This window comes from Pseudopodoces humilis, chromosome 5 (genome assembly GCF_049639895.1).
Source record: "Pseudopodoces humilis isolate 2021_Gansu_Grassland_sample_001 chromosome 5, ASM4963989v1, whole genome shotgun sequence".
Lineage (NCBI taxonomy): Eukaryota > Metazoa > Chordata > Aves > Passeriformes > Paridae > Pseudopodoces > Pseudopodoces humilis.
In genome coordinates this window covers 16,291,427-16,304,379 of record NC_142204.1, presented here as the reverse complement: position 1 = coordinate 16,304,379, position 12,953 = coordinate 16,291,427, and the positions used below count along the sequence as shown (strand labels likewise).

The 12,953-nt window shown below is 38.4% G+C and overlaps 1 protein-coding gene and 1 long non-coding RNA gene across 3 annotated transcripts in view; one reads left to right on the top strand and one right to left on the bottom strand.

Moving 5' to 3' along the window:
* Nucleotides 1-12,953, bottom strand: part of LOC148184283 (uncharacterized) — a 68,963-nt gene that overhangs the window by 16,512 nt on the left and 39,498 nt on the right. The window contains exon 2 of one of the 2 annotated variants that reach the window (XR_015772526.1): nt 473-1,503. The exons of the other annotated variant lie outside the window; for it this stretch is intronic. This is a non-coding gene — a long non-coding RNA (uncharacterized LOC148184283). Of the gene's footprint in view, nt 1-472; nt 1,504-12,953 lie in introns of those variants that run through there. 2 annotated transcript variants of the gene reach the window in all.
* The window catches only part of CHRM2 (cholinergic receptor muscarinic 2), an 87,159-nt gene that overhangs the window by 43,787 nt on the left and 30,419 nt on the right, over nt 1-12,953 (top strand). The window lies entirely within an intron of this gene.

Sequence of the window (12,953 nt, the reverse complement as noted above, 5' to 3'; positions counted from 1 at the left end):
AATCCTAAATTCTGCATCTTGGTGAAGATTTCAGAAGGAACAGAAATAGAGGTATTTTCAATCCAATTCAGTGGGTTATTTTCCTCCAAAGCTTTGCTTTGTCTGATCATTTGTTTTTCAAATATATTTTAAAACAGAAGTGTATTTTTTGCCCTTGTAAACAAGAAAATGACATTAATTAAAAAAAAAAATTCTTATATATATCTAGAACATTAAAATAAACTCTCCAATGACTCAACTTAAAATTACTTCAAAATACTTTTTGAATGTACACAATAATTCTGTAACAGAAATATCCAAGGTCTTTGTCTCTTCTTGCATTCTTCTGTTCTTCATGAGCAATGAATATTTCAAAAGCAGCCATTTATTGTAAGATAACGTTTCTTATAGTATGAATATCAATTATGTGGAAATGTGACTAATACAATTATTTTTTCCAAAGACAAGATAACCTGAAAAATATACCTTAACTCTTGCAGACACTTAATAAATGCTTAAGCCTTCATAAAGCAGAACCAAATTTGACAATTGCTATAAAGAGTGGAATTAACATGTATGCCTCTGTGAAATTGGCTGCGTGACTCTTCTGTTTCCCAAACACTGTCAAGAATCCAGCTAATAAATTTTGTCTTCTTGACCAGATGGAGTCTCTGGCATTGTACTGAATTTTATTATTCAAGAAACTTTTGCAAGTATTGATTGTATTTTCCCCGACAAGCATGAAACCAGCCATGAAGAGTGATGCCAAATTGTCTTAAGAAATCAAACAGTCTAGAAGAGCAGCTCAATCTTTTGCATCTTTAATAAGCAGTGTAATCATGCAGAAACACTTTTGACTTATAAAACTCCTCTTAGTTATGTTCTACAAATTTTCTTACATGTAAAGATATGCCCCAGGGTGCTTTAAAATGCAAACTCCATGTGGGAGATGGTGTGCTGTTCTCCTTATGCTCTGTTATCTTCGTGGTTTCATTAATACCATGTGTCAATGTAAAGTAATATATTTTTGTATTCAATATGTGATACAGAGGGTTGGATTTTTCATTCTTCTCCTCGGATTACACTGTGGTTTCTCTGTTCTGAAGAGCAGATAGATGTCTGTGCAGGGAGTGTTTGCTGTGGACAAGCCATGCAGATGATTAACCTTGGCACTGTCCCATGTCTCTCAGTGTAAAATTTTCACTGAGCAGATTCGAAGTAAATCATCCAGCCCACTTCACTTAATAATGCCTCTTTAACATGCTCTGCAATTATATCATTTGTGCTGTTGAGCTTGGCCATTTTCCTTCTCAGCTATTCATTTCCCCCCAAGGAATGGCCAAGGGGGCAGTTTAGCAGGCATTTCCAGTGACATAAGTGGTTAAACGAGGCAATGAGCTATCTTGCTGACCATAGGATTACTCTCTCATGTCAACCACTGCAGTCAGGTGTCATATTTGTTTCAGGAAGAATTCTTCTTCCATCATAGACCACCTGGGAGAATTGATAAAGCGGGTCCCTTCCCTGCAAATACAAAACAGAATTTTGTACAGACAAATTTGGACAGAGAGTTTCACGTGTTAAGGCCCACTCTGTGGTTCCTCTGGTGTATCTACCCAGCCTCCAGAGAGTCCAGCAGCAACAGTCCAGAGCACCCAACAGCTGGCAGAAGGCACCAGAGGGATGCCTCAGCTTATCCAGGAGTATCAGCCATCCATGGCTGCCCCACTGGGCTTTGGTTTTAAAATTTCCAAATCCCTGACAGCAGATGGCAGAGAATTCCATGAGTCCAAACCTCAATTTTTACAAGATTCCTACACATTTTGATGAGTGCATTCTCTCCCCTTCCTGCAGCAGGAGCTGTCAGCATGAGGTGGAACACAAAACTACTCTCGCTTCACTCCATTCCAATTCAGACCCAGTTCCTGACACCTTAGGTCACTGGCAGACTCATGCTATTTTATCCTTGTGCTTAGCTGGTATTGCTTTGCTGTGGGAAAGAGGCTTTCCTTCCCATCCTCCTCTCCTTTACTGTTTTAGACAGTGTGGTCATTTAAAAAGTGAGTTTCTTATACAGCAGGGGTGCTCAAGCAGCTGTGACACTCTCAAACCACTAACACCTGACTTTGGGTTACTTCACTGCTGATTCATTTTTGCAATGATCAGATTCAAAATATTTTGATATTTACTGTTAGGTAAAGACTACATGCAATTCATAGCAAGACAAACTACCTTCTTGGTCAAGGAATGCTGACAGGGATGTTGTTACCAACATTTTCCATGCAAACTGCAGTGAGGGGTTCTGGTAGGATGGTTCTCATACCAGATCACATTTGAAAAGGAGTAATACCTTGTGATTCACCATGCTTCTTTTCTGTGACTCCACAGAGTCACATAATAGCTCCATAATGTCAGCAGCTAGAATCATAGAGGGAAAATAGTTAGTATACATAGCAGGGTTCCTGAATCAAAGGCATCGTGGCCCATTTGGCAGAGTTTCACTCCTGTAGAAACATTTGAAGGGTTCTAGTTCAGTTTTAGCACAGAATAAAAGTCAGTAAAAAGAATATCAAAGCTGCCCCCAGACAGAATGGTTTCCTTCTGAGAAGTGGGATATATTATGCCAGATAAAGACCCTGTGTACAAAAAATGGATGCAGGTGAACTGAAATTCAGGAAGTTTTATCCTTTTTAGATGTGTTCCCATCCTTTAAGCACGTGATTAAGTGCAGGATCAAGTACAAGAAGTGAGATAGGCAAAATATAACTTGGTTCTAGGGAGGCATTTCAGATAGCTGTAAAGAATGCCTTTATCAGTGCACAAAGTAACCTTGATAACAGAGCCAATGACTGGAAGTAGAAGGTAAGAAAGAAGTGTAGAGGAAATTTAAAAGAGTTTAAGTATAAGCAGATACAAACAAACCAAAAGATCATGGAGTGGAGATCAAAATTTATTTTCCTGTGGTCTAAATCAAAAGAAGGTGCATTGAAGAATATTAGGGCACAAATACAGCAGTGGCTAAGAAATCTCTAAATGTGTCATGGGATTATTCTTGAAACATATTATTACCTAAAGAGGCTGACAGGGTATTCCCTTAACCAGAAATAAAGATAGAAGAAATGAAATATATAGGGAGGGCAATTTCACAAACAGGAAAGCTACAAACATGCTCAAACCTGGGTTCCAAGCTGTACTCTGTTGTAGATTTCCTAGGCTTTCCTTTGGAAAAAGTTATGCACAAAATTTCCTTATTTTTATTTTAATTTACACCACTTGTGGAAAAGATTGATGTCCTCACTGTTTATACTGAAAGGGAGTTTCTCAATGCAAATTATCTGTAATGGAAGCCTGCATCTGTCACCTTTCTTCTCCTCCTCAAGGAGGAAGCAAAGACAACAAATCTCTTTTATACCAGCCTGCCAGCCATGAAAAGTCCTCTGAGGGGACACCAAGCACAAGAACTGTTCTAAGACACCACTTGTCTGTGGCTGACCATGTAAATTAAAATGCTGCAGCCATCAGTAAGGTTCTGATGTCTTCCCTTACTCTGCTGCAGAGATTTCTTGGTGAGAAAGAAAATGTAGCGCTCTATGATTTTATCCCTTAATTACCTGCCTATAATAAGTTAAGTTTTAATTCAGACAGTAATATTTGCTTTCTTCCAGCCTATCTATCTAGTTTATAAAGTCATTGAGAGGGAAGAGCTTCCTTCTTCAACTATTCAAGGGCAAGATGCTCAGGGACTGACATAATTGAATTAAAGCCACAATGCAGTTTTACTACTTTATCTGAGCTGGTGACTTTCCCCTGAAAATTTTAAAGGAACACACTCCAGTACTGCTGGGTCCCTGATCCCAAAGCAAGAAAGGTGTCTGTTCTGTCCTGAAACAGATTTAAAAAGTGCTGCCGTCAGTTCAGACAGAGTGTTGAAAACTCTGCACCCTTTTGGTCTTTCACATGTTTAATATCATGTTCTACAGGCATCCTGTGCTCCTCACCTCATTGGTTCCCATTAGGTTTTGAAGTGTTAATAACACTAAATCATGCACTTATCAGCCAGGGTGGGTTTCTGGGCCTTTCCTCCCCCCATGTCACATTTGGAGCAGGTGTGCTGTCTACATAGATTGGAGACTCAGATTAATCTCTCTATTGCAATCACTGTTTGGCCATGAACTCTGGTACCTGAAAGTAATTGAAACTTGAAGAAAGTTGTGGTTGTGAATACAGGAGAACACTAATGAACTGCAACACCTTCTCAATAGCATGAGCTCAACTTGTAATTATGAAAAGATTGGGTTCACATGGGATTTTTTTTTTCCTTTTGTTATTTATCCAAACTTGAAAATACCAAGACAGCAAAATAAAGACTATTGTAATCAAATTAGTTCAAAACCAGAAGAAATAGGAGCTCTTAGAAATAACAAATAAAGAGCCGATCAATAGTTTAAAGAATGAAGCCAGCTACGTGTCAAATTCTGGTAAACAAATGGAAATCTATCCAGAAAATTAATTGCTACTCCATTATATTTCAGTGTGATAAAATAAGCGATTTTCATGTGATTTTTCAGTAGGGTTTGTTTACCAAGTTTCAGAAAAATTCAGTTTATCTTCAGTGAGAATTTTGAGGTCTTGTATGCTTATCTAAATTCAATTAAGCACTTGGAGGGTCACTTACTGAAAATGCAACCAAAAAACTTAAAAAAAATTATTAATATTGTATAAAGGTCCCCTGTTCTATGTTACCCCACTTGAGTGGGAGGGTAGACAAGATGACCTCCAGGGGTCCCTTCCAATCTTTAAACATTCTGTGATTCTGTGATTAATTGTTTAAATTTGTTACTGTAATCTCAGTTTGGTCTTCAAAAAAGGTGCAATATTTACTCTTTTTTTTATTTTTTACTTCAAGTATCAGCACTGAAAACCAAAGAGACTGTCATTCAGTTGTCTGGCACCTTTGCTGGTGATGCATTACTATGTGCCATGATTTTGAAGGTTAAGCTGGTGTGTGCTTACTGTGTGCTCACAGAGTTTGAGCACAGCTTTATTCACCAGTAGAGCTGGAAGAATGTCCAAGTCATGGCAGCAGTGAATGGCTGAGGAACAGAATTCGTGTTATCCCTTGGTACAGCTCCAAATATGCCATGTCTGATGGCATATTTGCATGTCATTTGCATGACTCTTCAGCTGCATTTTCTGCCGCAGAGCTCAGCAGATAAAATATATCTCAGATGGGTCAAAGCAGGTGTGAAAGTGGCTCAGGGAATGTTATTGATAAATGCAATATAAAGCCCTTCTCTATTCTGATACAGGCAAATGGATGACAGAATTTGGATTTTAGATGATCTTCTGCAATACCAATTAAAATGGTGTGTCCTACTCCACCCTCATCCCTGCCCCAAGTGAGAGGATGCAGAAGTGTCTGAATTCCCTTGTATGGCTGTAACAGTTGCAGCTGTGCAACTTTTCACTCCTAGACAGCTGACAACATCACCTAATTAAAACAAAGACAAAAAATCAGATTTCAGCAATCAAAATATTAGCAGCAAGTGTATAAGAAGCCATCCTTCGATGTGCTTGCAGAGTAACGCTGACTTTCATAGGATAATTTAGATGACACCTACCTGAACTCTGCTGTTAAACATTTTCTGGAGTTTTGTCTGTGGATTTTCTGATAACTGACAGTTTTTAGTGCTCCCACTACACTCTTGTTTAAAGAGTTCCTTGAAACTGTCATTTATGAACCAAATGCCTCTCATCCTAAGCCAGAAGGAAAGTGGGGGGAAAGGCTTATAGGCCTAGCTCAAACTAGTGGATGCACAGGCGAATCACAAATATTTGTGCTTTGTGATGAGACTGTCCTAAATTTACCTGATTAAGTATCCAGACTGGAAGAGTATCTGAACACCTGAGTTCTGAGTCAAAAGCACAGAGGTGATTGGCACCACGAGTGCCACGAGAGCCCTGCTGGCACTGGCAGGTACCCAGAGCCCAGAGCAGAGCAGCACTCAGAGCTGGGGCCTCGCAATCACTGTGGTCACAGGCTGTAGAAAATGGGAGCAGCAGACATTTATTTCCAGTATGGTCTCTGAAAAAAGACAGTTCAATTGTTGAAGTGTGCTGCTTTGAAGAAAAGGATCTGAATTGGTCTCTGTATCAGGATGTTGAGGGAGGAAACACTTCTTCAGGGACTCCAGACTTTCCTCTTCTCTCAATATCCCCCACCGTGTGTACACCTGAAAACTCCAGAGCTCAACAGCAGAGAATTTCAAACTGCTTAATCTGAGTAACCACTGAAGAGAAACTGCAGTAATAGAGAATAGAACTGCTGCCAGGAAAATGAAAACATTTCAAAAGAGAAGCCCTAGGAGCAGAAAAACAGCTTCGGTGGGAACTTTGTTGCAGAGGCCAACCCTCCCTTGCGTGGTTTTAGCAATTCAATTAGAAGCCTCTACAGGTTTAGAAGCTGATTGTTAAACACACACCTCCACCCTACAGTGCCTGCTGTTGACACACAATATCTGTTCTGTATATTCAGGATTTCTCTGTGGCTCAGAGAACATGCGAGCCCAAAGCTCTCACAACTGCTGAAGAGCACTCGAGGTTTTAAAAGTGAAGCAATGACAAGCCCTGGAGAGACACAGGGGGTGCCCATATCTAGCCCCAGTATAGGAGAAGAGAAGGAAAACAAGACTGCATGGGAATTAGAATCAAAGGGACTTGCCCTCGAAGGAGAATCTGTCTCCTCAGGGCATATTATTGGGGTAAGGCTTCAGAGCTGCTTTTTTAGCCTTTGAAACGTGCTGTGCTGAACAGGAGGAAGGCAAGAGAGAAGGAGACGATGAGGGACTCTGGGTCTGGGATTGTGGTTGTCTAAACCAACAGATGGCCAATTTACAATGTTTTCTTCAAGTAAATCTCCACAGAGGAGAATTTAGCTTGAGTTTGAACCATAATAAAAAGAGATTTGTGAATTCATTTCTGATTTTGAGGGAAGAGGGACATTACTGGTCTCCTAAGTATCTATAGATTTTAATTAATTCTGATAAAACTTACATTCCTCAAGTGGCAAAGCATTCAGACATATGTTTGCTTTTCAGATAGAGACAGGAAGAAGTGAGGTACCAGGACTTGAACTGTGAAAGTGTGAGTTTTTTGCTTGTAACCTATGGCAGACCTCTTCATTTCTATTTCTCATTGCTTTCATTTAAAATGTAACAGTTAAATATCTCAGAAAATCAAACTGCAGCCTTATATTTCACCCAGTTTTCACTGAAAAGTCTAATTTGCTTGAAAAATGCTCCATATTTTCCCAAAACAAAATATGAGAGACAATGAGTAGGAATCAAGCATTCAATATGTTTTGGAATACAAAGTCATGCTGCTTGAGTAGAGCTTAGCAGAGAAGTGTTTACACTACAGTTGTTGAAATTCCTCTAATCCATTATGGGTTACCATTGCCTTCACCAGCTCCCTTAGCTTGACTGCAAAATATCTCAATTTACACCCATCTACCCCAGGCAGTTTTAGAAGAGGTTTCAAAATTGATATTTAGGAAAGTCCATCGCATACAAGTGATTTTCTACACTGAATATTGCAATATTCCACAGTGTTGTCAGTATGAGCAACTAAAACCAAACCACAGAAGTGCACTTGTACTGACTTTTTCCAATTACACAGCCAACGAAGGGGGGCAGAAGCAAGGCAGATGAACACTTCTAATATGAAGTTGAGTAATCCAAGAGGATTTAAAGGTGAATGGAAAGTCAATGTTAATTTAAAATATAAAATGTCTTCTTGATGTTATTTCTCTGTGTAGTTTGGTGACTCCTGAAAGTACAATAGCTCCAGCCTGAGTCTGGAGTAAATGAAAAACAAAATACTAATTGTAGCTTACTCTTTGGCCACATTCTTCAATCACTGCTGATGTAGGTTCCCTGATCCTCGTATTTAATCACTAAAAACACAAAATCCATTTCCCCTGTCTCAGATGCCTCTGTTGGAGTGCAACACCATGGTATTGCATATTCCTGCACTTCACCTGCTGCCAGTACCACTGTTATCAGCACAAACTTGTCACTTCCAGTAGAGAGCCTGGACAGCATGAAGCAATTCAGGGATTCGTGGAGGCCAAATTTAGGGAGGAAAAAAATTGAGGTGAAGGTAGAAAAAGTTCAATTAAAATATTCAATTTGTGTCATATGCAAAAGGTCAGTGTGATTCAATGAGAATCTGTATATGCATAGATATGTAGCCTCTGCTGGCATCAGACATCAACTTGTAGGGGCTAAACCTATTGCTTGCTGGCAGATAAAATACATATGACAATGTCTTCCAAAACCCTGGTTCCCATTTCATGTCATCACAAAAATCCAAAAGAAGCATTTATGTCTAACACTGCTGATTTTTCTACCTAATGGCTCCTGTGAGCCCAGCCTGCAGCGAGGATGAGAACACCACGGGCTCCCTGCCTGGGGTGGCAGAGATGAGGTGGAGCCCTCGTGAAATCTGAAAGGTGGCATGCATTTTGCCACAGAGCTCTCTCATCCAAATAAGCCAAGGTAATTCAAATAAAACAAGGTAACTTGAACATTTAGTTACATCAAATTTCTCTTTTGGTGGCAGTAAAAATAAAATAAAAAAATAAAATATTCCAGTTGCACAGATGTTTACTTGAAATCAAAACCAAGATTTTCCTTCTATTGGGTTTAGGTTCCCTTTCCATACTGAAACAAACATTTCTCTTCTGATTCCTCCCATATTGTATTAAAAATTACAGCAAATAAAGAGAGGACATAATTTATCAAAAATGTTTCCATGAAAATGAAAACTAGAAACCATTAAGAAAATGTGTTAACCATCATGTCAAAAATAATCCATGGCCCAAAATAATCAAATGAAAACAAGTGAATTTCTGAGTTCATGCAGAAACATGTGGTGTCTTTTTAAAATGGGCATCTCTTCAAAATGCCCCTTCTCTGGCACGTTCATGGATATCCATTTTTATGGATGCACTTGCATGAATGCTCTCTATGTCTTCATTCCACCAAGAGAGTGTCCTCTCAAAGATACTTCTTTTTGTTGTTTTTTGCTGGAAAATAGACACTAGGAGAGAAGCTATCTAAAATCTTTTGAATTAATCTTTTTCTTAAAAATCTAGAATATAAAAAATTAAAAAAATACACCACCATGAAACAAAACAGGATGTTTTCACTGTAATATTAGTTATATAATATTTCAAATAGAACATTTCATAAAAAAATGTTTCAATCAAAAAAAACAATCCCAACACTAATATATCCAGTTGTCAGAAGTATTGTACAAATTTTTGAATGCCAAATACATCAGCCTTTTGAGGCTTAATGATCTTCTCTTTGGTCAAGAGAGAAAACATTTTGCAGTCCAATATTTCCACACTAAGATTGTTTTCCACTTTCTTTTATGTGCAAATAGTTGAGATGTCAAAATTTCATCAGTGTGGGCTGGAAACAAATTAGTGATATTTCCTACAGGGAGACAATTCAATTTTCCACATTTCCTCGGCCAAGAAGCTATTCAGACCAAGGCGAGTTTTTATAGCATGAGGGCTTTGAAGTACCTGAATACCCACAAGTCCTATTAAGACTTGGTTTATGTTCTTTAAGACTCTTCACCTCCATCCTTCAGCTCTCCTCAGAGTGCACACTTTTAAGGAAAAAGCTTTCCCAAAGAGATAGTACGGCAACTGAAATAATAACTGTCAAACTTCGGTATAAGGTCAAGCAGATAAATGGGCTACTGTCTGCAATAGTTACTCTTAATTAGCTGCAATTATTACCACCCTAATGAAGTCAATGGGCTAAAGGGAAATACAGAGTTGGCAAAATTAGATGATGGAAGTGGTTAGGTTAGCCAAGATAGAATATGTAAGGCTCTAATGCACTCCTAAATAGTCACATCACGTACAAAGTTGATAAATGCAATGGGCAGTCTCAGGTGCATCCATGTACAAACATCAGCTTTGAAATCAAAGCAACCTTTTTAGGGAAAGAAATAAAAAACAACAATTAAGGGCCTCTTGTTAATGAGAAACATAAAACTGAAGAGGAAGAAAGTGAATAAAATGAAGAGTTAAGTGTCTCATCCACAGTGATTTCAGCCCTCTTGTCTTTTGTTTCAATTATCTTCTCTTTAAGAAATAAAATACCAGAAATGTGAAGGTCTAAAGACACTGAGGGAACATCTTCCCTCCTCCCACTGAGGGAGACATCTTACTTCATTCAGTGTAAGAAGGAAGGGATGTAAGATGCTAGGGAATTTTTTGACAAAGAAAATTATATCAATCACGACAAAGTCATAAAAATTAAATTAATTGCATTCAGAAAGCTAAATAGAGCTAAATAGAGATGTCTGCCTACCTTGAGTTGAATAGCACAGGATGCATTAATAGTCAGCAAATGAACAGCAGGGGAAATTGTTTCATGCAACATTTAATTGAATTGTTGTTTCTCACTGCAGGGAAATTTTACTGACACTAAAAGCTTGGCAAGACAAAAAAAGCAGTTGGTGTTTGTATGAGTTACATGTTGGATACATGCCTGTGTTTTGGAGTTTCTGTTGAACAAGGTGCTTGGCTGGAAACCTCAGGCTTGATCCCATTTCCTTGAGAGTAGATGTAGAGCTTTAGGATGGGAAGAATTTCAATTCCCTCTCCTGCTATGACCTCATCACTGTGACTGTCAAGAGCACTTTGTTATTGACTTTAAATGGTAACAGAATAGAGAAAATTCTAGAAATCTTACTTCTTGTAAATCCTTTCTTTAGTTCTTGCTCTAAGACATTCAAGTGGCAAGTGAGGTGGCAGAAAAGTTTTTCACCACTTCCTGCATTCACCAAAGGCCAGGTAAATACTTTATGTCTTATCTTTAGTCCTCCAATACAATCTGCCTCAGCACTATGGGGACTCAGATGTCCATGATGCTAGGATAACTCTGACAAGAAAGAAAATAGAATTGTTTATGTGGTTTTACCCCATTTTGTTATCTTGAATTCTCTTATGTATTTCCTACCGTGTCATATTATTAGAAGATAAACCACCAGTAACATAACAGCAGTCACATGTAAAAGCAATACTACATTTGCCCAGGAGACAAAATAATTTCAAGAACCTTTATCAAGCACTATTTGATACAACATGAAAATAATAATACCCACATAAGCAGAAGCTGAGCAATATAATGATCAACAACCCTGTTTTGTCTTGCAGGGCTTCACAGGGGCTCAATCCCAAAACTATTGAAACAGAGTTAAAAAAATTTCCCTCTAGCTTAGTAAGCTTGGATCCAGCTCCAGAAAAAAAAAATAAAAAAATTATGACATAACTTTTTTATTTACCATGTTCCTCATCAGCCTCAGATGCCATTCATTTATGCTTCTAGATACTTATGCTTTATACATATAGTTTGGGAAGCTAGGGAGAAATTCCTGAAGAGCACATGCTATGCTGGAGAGCATCTACCAAAGGGAAGATTTTCTGCAGTGAGTTAGCCCTGCTGACTTGTGTCCAGTGGTACTCCGTAGCATTGTCCCATATTAAACTTGCATAAAGCAAAGAGTCAATGAAACAGGATTTGTCTTATCCTGTTCTGTTTTCTAGGAAGATTTTTTTTTTTTTCCCAAGCCTTGCCTCAAGCAAGAAATTGCTCTCCTAAGTTCTGTAGCGTTCTGTTACTATTTGCTCTTATCTTGTCTCACTTTCTTCTTGCCTCCTGGACACAGCACCTGAACCCAAGTGCAATTAATAGCAAATAAATTTAGACTTGGGAAAATTCTCCAAATGAAAATGGTGAAAGAAGAGCACTCTTATCTCCTGTTATATACTTCTGACAAAGTATAATTAAAATATTTTCATGCTGGCTTGCCTGCTCTGTCTGCCTTTCATGAATGATGAAGTCTATCAAGCTATTATTTGTCTACACATTGTGTGAGGAAGGATTAAGCCAGTGAAGTGTTCAATATCAGTAAATGATCTGGAACTCCATGAAAAACATCAATTATTATGCAGCTAAAGACATTTCAGAGATCTCTCAGGAAGCTGACGTTTTGTCTTCATTCCTCTGGTGATGGAGTGTAGGGATGACTGTCTCCAGAGACAGAACATGTACAACTAAAATGAACATGTTCCTTTCTGCACAGTCCTGTAAGCTACAGAACTGTGCAGAAAGGAGGAGATTTTCTCAGTTATTTATTAGGATGTACTGGAAGAAGAATTGAGCCTAAGTCAGTGCAGAAAAAGGTGCCTTACTTATATCTCAGAAAAGATGGTCTTCTCTGCCTAAGCCACTCCATTTTGGACTGACACCATGCAATGGTACCATGTCCTGAGGTCACAAACCTTTGAGGATTTTTGGTGAAGCAATCAAAAAGACTGTAATAAATTTGAATGTATTGGTGTCTGGCTGAATGGTAGGCAGTCAGGAAACCTGTTGACTACGAAACAGATCCCTGCTCCAAGCCACATTGTCATCTTCTGGTTATTTTTTGAGTGGTAGGTAACGTTAATGTAGAGCCAAAGAGGATGTGAAATATCGAGCAGGCACCATTCCCAAGGTCTTTCCCATGAGCAAAAAAAAAAAGTTTCAAAGTTTCAACTAAAGCAAATAATATATTTGTGGTGTAGAGACCGTGTATAAGCCTCGATGAAATGATGATATACAAAAAATACTGCTGGTGACCTTAAGTTACACAACAAAATGACAGAGGACATCTAAAAATTAATTCTAACTCATTAAATGCATTGCTCACTTAATGAATGATTCATGATTCGTATTGTTCAAGTTGCCAAACATTACCTCAAATTATAGATTGGGCACATCCTGTCAGCAGTATTAATAATTGCAATTATGTCAGTGTAAGTACCTTCAGATACAAAAGCCAATACATTATCTTCTCCAAGCCTTCCACCTCATCCTCATAGCAGGACTAAGCTAAGGTCCCTG